Source organism: Musca domestica, unplaced genomic scaffold (assembly GCF_030504385.1).
Source record: "Musca domestica strain aabys unplaced genomic scaffold, Musca_domestica.polishedcontigs.V.1.1 59, whole genome shotgun sequence".
Classification (NCBI taxonomy): Eukaryota; Metazoa; Arthropoda; class Insecta; order Diptera; family Muscidae; genus Musca; species Musca domestica.
Window position 1 is genome coordinate 2,833,193 of NW_026712362.1, and position 9,263 is coordinate 2,842,455.

Below are 9,263 nucleotides of genomic sequence, written 5' to 3' on the forward strand. Positions count from 1 at the left end.
ATCTTTTGGACCTACTAAGATCTCAAAATATCAATTTAAATTTAATTTGCTGCGATATGTCGTTTATTCCAAAGCCTGGATCGTAAGGAATAAAATCAATTTGGGAACACTGAATATGGTGATGATCATCGAGTGTCTGGCCAGCTTGATATCTCTTAAAGGGAGTGTTGGATTGGGTCCCAAGATAGTAAGACGGAATATTTTTACCATACTTAGGTCGAGTTCGGAGACGGCCAAAATCAGTCTACTCCTTCTTGTGCCTCCACCACTACATGCAAATTTTGAATATAAATATAAATAAATAAATTCTATATAATTCTTCTTCAAAATATTGGTCCCCTTCTTTTTGTAACTCCCCCACAAAGAGATCAATGACTGATTTTCTTCAAAAATTTTTCACACCCCAACATTTTTGCCAAAATTGGTGTTACTGCTAATTTGAAATGCATCGGTTGTGCCCTCATAAAACCTAAAAATTTTGTATTTTGGGGGACCATACCAAAACGGGAACCTCTGTAGACAATTTTTTACTTCAAGGATTGTGCTCCACCAAAACCTCTTAAATTCTAAATTTGTAACAATTTCGTGGTAAATGAGACTAGGATTATCAAAATACCGAAAATCGGTGGGTACCGTTATATGTACGCTATAGAAAAACGTGGACCTAAATATTCAATGTTTCGCCACCGGAGCTAGAACCCATTACGAAATACCAATTTTTGAACAAATCCGTGGAACAATATGACAACAATCATTAAAAACCCGAATATCGGGAATATCGGATATGGAGGTTACACAAAAACGTGGACCTATATATACTATGTTCCGCCACTGAAGCTAGAATTCATTATGACCTACAAATACCATATTTAAGACAAAATCGCGAAAAAAAAATGTGGCGAAGATCATAAAAATACCGAATATCGGGAGGTGCCGTTATGTGACGACTATACGATAACGTAGAACGATATAGCTCATTAGGACAGGACACAATACAAATTGTTCTGCCAAATTTTTAAGCTGTACGTCATATAATGTGGGCTGTATCGTGATTTCAACAGACAGATAGACGGACAGACAGACTGACGGACATCGTTAAATCGAATAAGAATTTTATGCTGATTAAGAATATACAGGGTGGGATAAAAAACTGCAACAAAGTCAAACGACATAATTTTAACATTTTTTTTTAATTTTATTGAATGGAAGCAAACAATGTCGGAAATAGTATCAAATTTTAGAATAAATTTAGATTTGTTCGAATTGGTCACCTTTGGCACGAATTGTGACCTTCAAACGGTCAATAAAATCGTCACATGCTGTCCGAATGTTGCTCTGCGATATTTTGGCCCATTCCCGGCGAAGTGCTTGCTTGAGGTGATCGACACTTTGGTATTTTTATGTGCCAACTTTGCTTTACAAAATACTACAGATACAATAGTACAACGGATTGGTATCCGGAGATTTTGGTGGTCATTGTGCGCTAGAAATGAAGCGAGGATCCTAATTTTGTAACCATTCTAGGTTGGCGCGTGCTGAATACGATGGTGTTGAGTCCTGTTGGAATGTCGAAGGTATGTGGCCTAAATGTTTGCGTGCCAAGGCTTTAGTACACCCTCCAGAATATTTTCGCGATAATATTCGGCATTTATTCTGATTTCTGATGGTCGAATAATACGAGCGAAGAGCGCCCTTCGGCTGTTATGGCGGCCCACACCATCACCATGGCGGGCGCTAGAGTTCGCGATAATATTCGGCATTTATTCTGATGTCACGGTCGATTAATACGAGCGAAGAGCGACCATCGGCTGATATGGCGGCCCACACCATCACCATGGCCGGCGCTTAAGTTCTGGTGGACAAACGAAGGTGCTCATTTTCAGCTGACCTCTTTGGCAAGTAAACACGATCATTTTGTTTGTTTACGAACTGCTGGACAACGAATGCTTTCTCATCGAAGAAAACCAAATTCGGCAGTTCACCACTTTCGGCCAAGCGAAGCAACTCTTTAGCTTTTTTGAGTCTATTTGCTGTTCTTTCTGTTGCGGTGTAAGTTCTTGCACTTTTTGGAATTTCAATGACTTTACCTCGAGCTCATTTTTCAATATTTGCCGAATGGAATATTGCGATATGTTCAGCTCACGAGCCATTTTTCGGCCACTGCAACGCGGGCTTAGATCAAGTCGCTTCTTTATTTTTCGAACTATTTCTGCGCTGATGTTACTGTTTTCTTCCGTCCGCTTCCTTGACGTCGGGCTACGCTACCAGTATCACGGAAACGAGCAATGTTACGAGACACAAAATATTCATTCACATTTAAATGCTGGAGTGCTCTACCGATAGCCACTTGTGGTTTTCCCAGCCAAATATAAAGAAATTACTCTACCACGCTTGGATTCCATCACGAATAACTTTTTTTCTGGAAAATGCTGCCCAAAATGCTTTTGTACGCTTGTAAACAATATAATGAGCTGTCACTGGAATAATTTTAACAGCTGTCGGATGAGTGGCTTTGAAATTACAGCAGTCTGAAGTTGGTTGCAGTTTTTTCATCTCTTTTCTGTATATTTTATTTCTTTTCTGTCTGTATATTTTATTTCTACATAAAAATAAGGTTTATGTTCCGCATGAATAAAAGTTGGAAATAATTTCGTGTTTTTTTTTTTTTTAATATTGAAACAAATTTTAGAAATTGGGATTTCTTTACTTTAATAACTGAAATTTGAAAAATATTTTTCTTTCTTTTATTTTATTATACCCTACACCACATAGTGGTAAGGGTATTATGTCTTTGTGCATTTGTTTGTAACATGGAGAAGGAAACGAGATAGACCCATAGTTACTTTTGAGAACCTTCATAGAATCACTTTCTGAGTCGATTTATGCATGTCCGTCCGTCCGTCCGTCCGTCTGTCCATGTATTCTTGTGAACAAAATGCAGGTCGCATTTATTATCCGATTGAGATGAAATTTTCTAAACAATACTTTTTTGGCCCAAGGACGAACCCTATTGAAATTGGTGAGAATCGGATCAAATTTAGATATAGCTCCCATATATATCTTCATCCGATTTCGGGTTAAATGAGCACCAAATGTCCACTATCAGTCCAAATTACCTGAATTTTGGCACACCCAACCGAGTTCGGCCTAGAAGCAAGTATATCAAATTTGGAGAAAATCGGTTCAGATATAGCTATAGCTCCCATATATATCTTTCATCCGATTTGATCTTTAAGTCCCTAACATTCCTACTATGCACTCCACAACCGTGATATTTGGTACCAGGTATTAGATGGAGCACAGAAATAGCTGTTTTAAATTTTATCGAAATCGGTTCAGATTTGGATATAGCTCCCATATATATCTTCATCCGATTTCGGGTTAATTGACCACCAAATGGCCAATATCAGCCCAAATGGCCCGAATTTTGGCACATGTGACCGAGATTAGCCATAAAGCAAATACAACAAATTTGGAGAAAATCGGTTCAGAAACAGCTATAGCTCCGATATATATGTTTTATCCGATTTGGTGTTTAAGCCTCTCACATTCGTAATATGCACTCTACAAGAATGATATTTGGTACCAGATATAAGATACAGCCCAGAAATAGCTGTTTGTAATTTTATCGAATTTGGTTCAGATTTGGATATAGCTCCCATATATATCTTCATCAGATTTCGGGTTAAATGTGCACTAAATGGTCAATATCAGCCCAAATCACCTGAATTTTCGTACATAGGACCGAATTCAGTCTAGAAGCTAATACGTAAAATTTGGAGAAACCCGGTTCAGAGATATAGAATTAGATAGAATTAGATAGATTTTGATTTTGTACCAAATATCTCATAGAGCTCTGAAATGCCCTGTATAAACCTTTTTACGAGAGCTCTACTAAATATGCATAGTGGTGTAGGGTATCATATAGTCGGCCCCGCCCGACTTTTGAGCTTTCCTTACTGGTATTTTTTTTGTCCTTAACCTTCAGAAATCTTGTAACAGAATTTCACATAATCTCATTTGAAATATGATTTTTACCTCAAAATGTTGGAATTTTTTAACATTTTTTGAAATAGGGCCAAAAAGGCCTTTTCTCCCTTATATTGTATCAATATTACACGAGCTCGTATATAGCTTTGAAAATCACTGTAAAATTTATTACTCCATAACTAATAAATCTCGTATACTTGCCCTTCCTGGTTTTCTATCGAACATAAATAAGTAGTTCCCCATGAATGCCACTTGTCGCACACGTATGGTTTCGGTAAAATCCCTCAAAGATTTCCATTTCTTAACTGAATCACAAAAATTGCAATAAAAAAATAATTACTTCTACAAATAAAAGACCCGGCAGAATGGAATTACACTTCCACGCGTATAAATAAAAAATATAAACATTAATATATTAATTAACACATTTTTCGACTTCGATTCAATGGTATTTTTAGTTCACCCAACGACTTCCCTGGAATTGTTCCGCAAATAAAGATGAAAACAAATTCTTTGTTCTGCTGTGTTAGACGTAACATCACCCAAACTCTTCCCAACCATTGCAAATCATATTTCTGTTAAAATAGTCGGCTTGGCCAAAGTCAAGCTACCGCCGAAGTAGTTTGTTGGTTTGTCATGGCTGTTTATTCGGTATTGTTATTATTCAAATCACCACCAACCGGTTTTGTGAAATAATAATTTCTGTTTTGTTTTTTTATTCTTATGTATAAAAGTTGAAACAAGTTTCTGCGTTTCGAGCATTTCATTTAAGTTCGAACTGTCAATTAGTTTAAATCGATTGTGTGTCCGTTGATGTTAGTTGTTCGCCCTTAGTTTTTGGTTAAAGAAAAATAGAAACTAGAGACATAATGAAATTTCTAACGATTTTCGTCGTAATTTGTGCAATGCTGGTCGCTACCTTTGCCCAGCAAGATAATACGGCCGACGAAGATGCCCTAGCCCGGTCGAAAAGGCAATTTGGACGTTTTGGCCAATACAGTGGCGCCACAAATAATTTCGATATTTTCTCAAGATTTGGCGGTGCCAGCGATGATCAGCAGCAGCCCTATGTTCGTCGTCGATCATATTCTGGAATATAAGATGATGAGGAAGAAGGAGGAGGCAGAAATGTGAAATTATTTTTTTTTATGTGATTTGTAAATGAAATGTGTATAAATTATTTATAGTTAAAGGAATAAAATATAATATATTTTAAATTAAAAAGTGATTACTTTACTGTTTGTATTATTCATAAAAAAGTGATCTAATGTCGGCTAATTCGGTCAAGAGTGTGTGAGAATAAATTAAACTAATTTATTTCCTCAAAGTTGTTTTTTGTGTCATTTAAAAGAAATATTTTTTGTTTTATGTTAAAGTAAGCAAAATAAAGAAGGTGTATGGAGTGAATATTTATGAAATATGATTCGCAGCAGGAATATCTATTTTTTGTTTGTTTTTGGATAAGAGGTTTATCAGGAACTGTTCTTAAAATCTACGACATAATTCTAAAAGCTCTTGTTGAAATATTAAAAAAAAAGTTAAGAAGCAGTAAGTTCGTTCTGGCCGAACTTCAAATACCCTTCACCATTTGGAACGAATTCAGAAAATTTCAAAAAATAAAATCCTTAAAAAATTCTGTTAAAATTTTAAAAATACCGAATATATGGGGTCTATACGACGTGGACCTACATAGGCATTGTTTGTTATAAGCCATTACCATATTCAAATGCAAAAAAAACGGTGAATAATGCAGCTAAAATCATCAAAATTTCGTATATACGGAGGTACTGTTATATCGTAGCTGTACGAATTCCTGGACCAGCATAGGCAATTTTCTGTCATAGGATGTAGCATTACGTATGACATCTCAAACAATTTCGGTGGGTATTGTACCTAAACTCAAAATTCCGAATATGGGGAGGGACTGATATACGAAGACCTTGACCTACATAGACAATTTTCTGTCACAGACTATAGTTCCCATTACGAACTCTTAACACGTAATTTGAAACAATTCCGGTGAATAATGTCGCTTAAATCATCAAAATACCGTTATATAAAGGCTATATGAAGACGTGGACCAGCAATGACAATTTTCTGTCTTAGGCTGTAGTATCCATTTCGAACTTCAAATGCCAAATTTGAAACAATTCCAGTGAATAATGTCGCTAAAATCATGAAAACACCGAATATCGGGAGGTACCGTTATATGGGGGCTATACGAAGACGTGGATCTACACGGACAATTTTCTGTCATAGAATGTAGTATCCATTACGAACTTCAAATACCAAATTTGAAACAATTCCGGTTAATAATGTCGCTAAAATCATCAAAATACCGAATATCGGGAGGTACCGTTATATGGGGCTATATGAAGGCGTGGACCTGCACAGACAATTTTCTGTCATAGAATGTAGTATCCATTACGAACTTCAAATACCAAATTTGAAACAATTCCGGAGAATAATGTCGCTAAAATCATTAAAGTACCGAATATCGGGAGATACCGTTATATGGGGCTATACAAAAACGTGAACCTATACATACAACGTTTCGCCAACGGATCTGGAACCCATTAGGACACACAAATACCAATTTTTATCTCGCTACCTTCTCCCTGTTACAAACAAATGCACAAAGACATAATACCCTTACCACTATGTGTGTAGGCTATACAAATCGTGAAAATATCGCTTAAGATTAATGCTAATATATTGTTATAAAATCCGCGATTACAGGTCTGTTCCTCCCCGAACAAAAATACATAAAAAAAAAATAAAAAAAAGTTTTGTATTAGAAAGTAGATTTTGTGGACTGATTGTCCGTGAAAACCCACGAATTTTGGTTTTTTTATACCCTACACCACAAGGTGGTCAGGGTATTATGTCTTTGTGCATTTGTTTGTAACAGGCGAAAGGAAACGAGATAGACCCATAGTTCCTTTTGATGATCTGCATATAATCACATTCTGAGTCGATTTATGCATGTCCGTCTGTCCATCCGTCCGTCCGTCTGCCCATGTTTTTGTAAACAAAGTACAGTTCGCATTTATTGTCCTATCCAGATGAAATTTTGCACAGATCATTTGTTTGGCCCAAGGACGAATCCTATTGAAATTGGAGATAATCGGTCAAAATTTACATATTGCTCACAAATATATCTTCGTCCGATTTACGGTTTATTGTGCACCAAACGTGTAATATCAGCCCGAACAGTATGGAATTTTGCACATACAACCAAATTAGGCCTGAAAATAAGTATGCCAAATTTGATCGAAATCGGTTCAGATATAGCTATAGCTCCCATATATATTGTTCATCCGATTTGTTATTTTTGTCCTTCGCAGCCGTAATATGAACTCTGTAACAACCATATTTGGGGAAATATATCAAATACAGCTCAGAAATACATTTGCTAAATTTTATCGAGGCCGGTTCAGATTTAGATATAGCTCCTATATATAACTTCGTCCGATTTACTTTTTATTGTGCACCAAACGCCTAATATTTGCCCAAATAGGATGGAATTTGGCACATACGAATTGAGTCTAGAAGCTAGTATGTCAAATTTGGTGAAGATCGGTTCAGATATAGGTATAGCTCCCATATTTACTGTTCATGCGATTTGTTATATTTGTTACCCACAGCCGTAATATGAACTCCGTAACAACGATATTCAGGGAAATATATCAAATACAGCTCAGACATATCTTTGCCAAATTTTATCGAGATCGGTTCAGATTTGGATATAGCTCCCATATATATCTTTATCCGATTTCATATTAATTGTGCACCAAATGGACAATACAATTCCGAATTTAAAAGATACAAATACTTCGGCATATTTAGTCCTTTGAAATTTAAATTATAATTACAATCATAGCGTGTGTGATTGAATTCTGCCATAAAAACTTTTAATTGTTATGCGGAGCTCTACTAAATCAGCAAAGTGGTGTAGGGTATCATAAAGTCGGCCCCACCCGACTTTAAGACTTTCTTTACTGTTTCTTCTGTTAAAAATATCCCAGACAATACATCATTATTTGTCCTTAAAAAAAAGTATATCTTAAATTTGATGGCATCTCAGTCCTGGAATTCTATCAAAAATTCATGATTATAGTTATAATAATTATTGTAAATAATATTATTTAAAAGAAAAATTACAGCTAGAAACTCTTTTCAAAGTCCAAGTTCAAAGAGTGTCTTTTTAATACTATTTAAAAAAATACAATCGACAAATTAAAAATCAGGACATAATGTTAATGATTTTCTGCTTAAATATACATGTCTCCTGTCCACTTGTTATATGCAAATAAAATCATTAAAAAATTGCATATGTAAATTATACCAACAATTATTTAAGTATTCTTCTCCAAGTGCCCCTGAATAGAAAAACCAAAATCATTTGGGTTTTGGAGTGCGTGTTTAGTGTTTGATATGAACACTACAACCACTGAAAATTATCCACAAAACCAACAACCCCATTTAATTGCGGTACGTTCTGTGTGTGTGTGTGTGTGTGTGTGTTTGTATTTTGTAGTTTATTTTGGCCATAAATTGAAATAAATTTATATATCAAACAACCCGTCGTCGATTCGCCCTGCAAACGGATTTATTCTACCATCTCACTTGCCTGAGAGTATTCAAATAGGTTTTAAGTGTGAATAAATAATATTTTAGGATTTGTTGCCCACCAAACGAATGTCACATTAGGTGCGAGGATGAGTAAAAAGGACATCATTGTGGCTACATGAGGTTAATTACTGAACATTTGGTCGGTCAGGTCGCAGAAGATAACAGTCGTTAGAAGGAAAAAAAGGGTTACCAATTCAATTCAGACACACAACTTTTATGGCTCTTCACACAAACACATGAATATAAATAAATTAATTTAATATAATTTATTCAAGTCATAGATTTGTATGCATTAGCCCCAAAAGTAGTAAAGATAAAATTGAAAATGTTTTGAACTAATTTGAAGATTAACGAAAGTAATAAATTACACTAACTGAGAATATAGGTTTAAACCTTTCACTTTTCGATCTAAGTTTTCAAAAAAATATTTTTACATTGGCAATAATAATATTTATAAAATTTTCCGATTTTTCAAGGACAAAAAGACCACCAAACGTGGATTTTTTAAACGATATTTTTTTAACAACCAAAATAAACGTGGATTCTTTAAAGAATATGTTTTCAAGGACCAACAGATACGTGGATTTTTAAAGAATATTTTTTCAAGAACTAACCAGAAACGTCTATTTTTTAAAGAA

The 9,263-nt window shown here is 35.2% G+C and overlaps 1 long non-coding RNA gene across 1 annotated transcript; it reads left to right on the top strand.

Annotated features, from left to right (window-relative positions):
• The first annotated feature begins 4,367 nt into the window (after positions 1-4,367).
• Positions 4,368-5,218, top strand: LOC131805632 (uncharacterized). The gene is made up of 2 exons (XR_009343728.1): positions 4,368-4,641; positions 4,725-5,218. It is a non-coding gene; the product is annotated as an uncharacterized LOC131805632 (long non-coding RNA).
• The last annotated feature ends 4,045 nt before the right edge of the window (positions 5,219-9,263 follow it).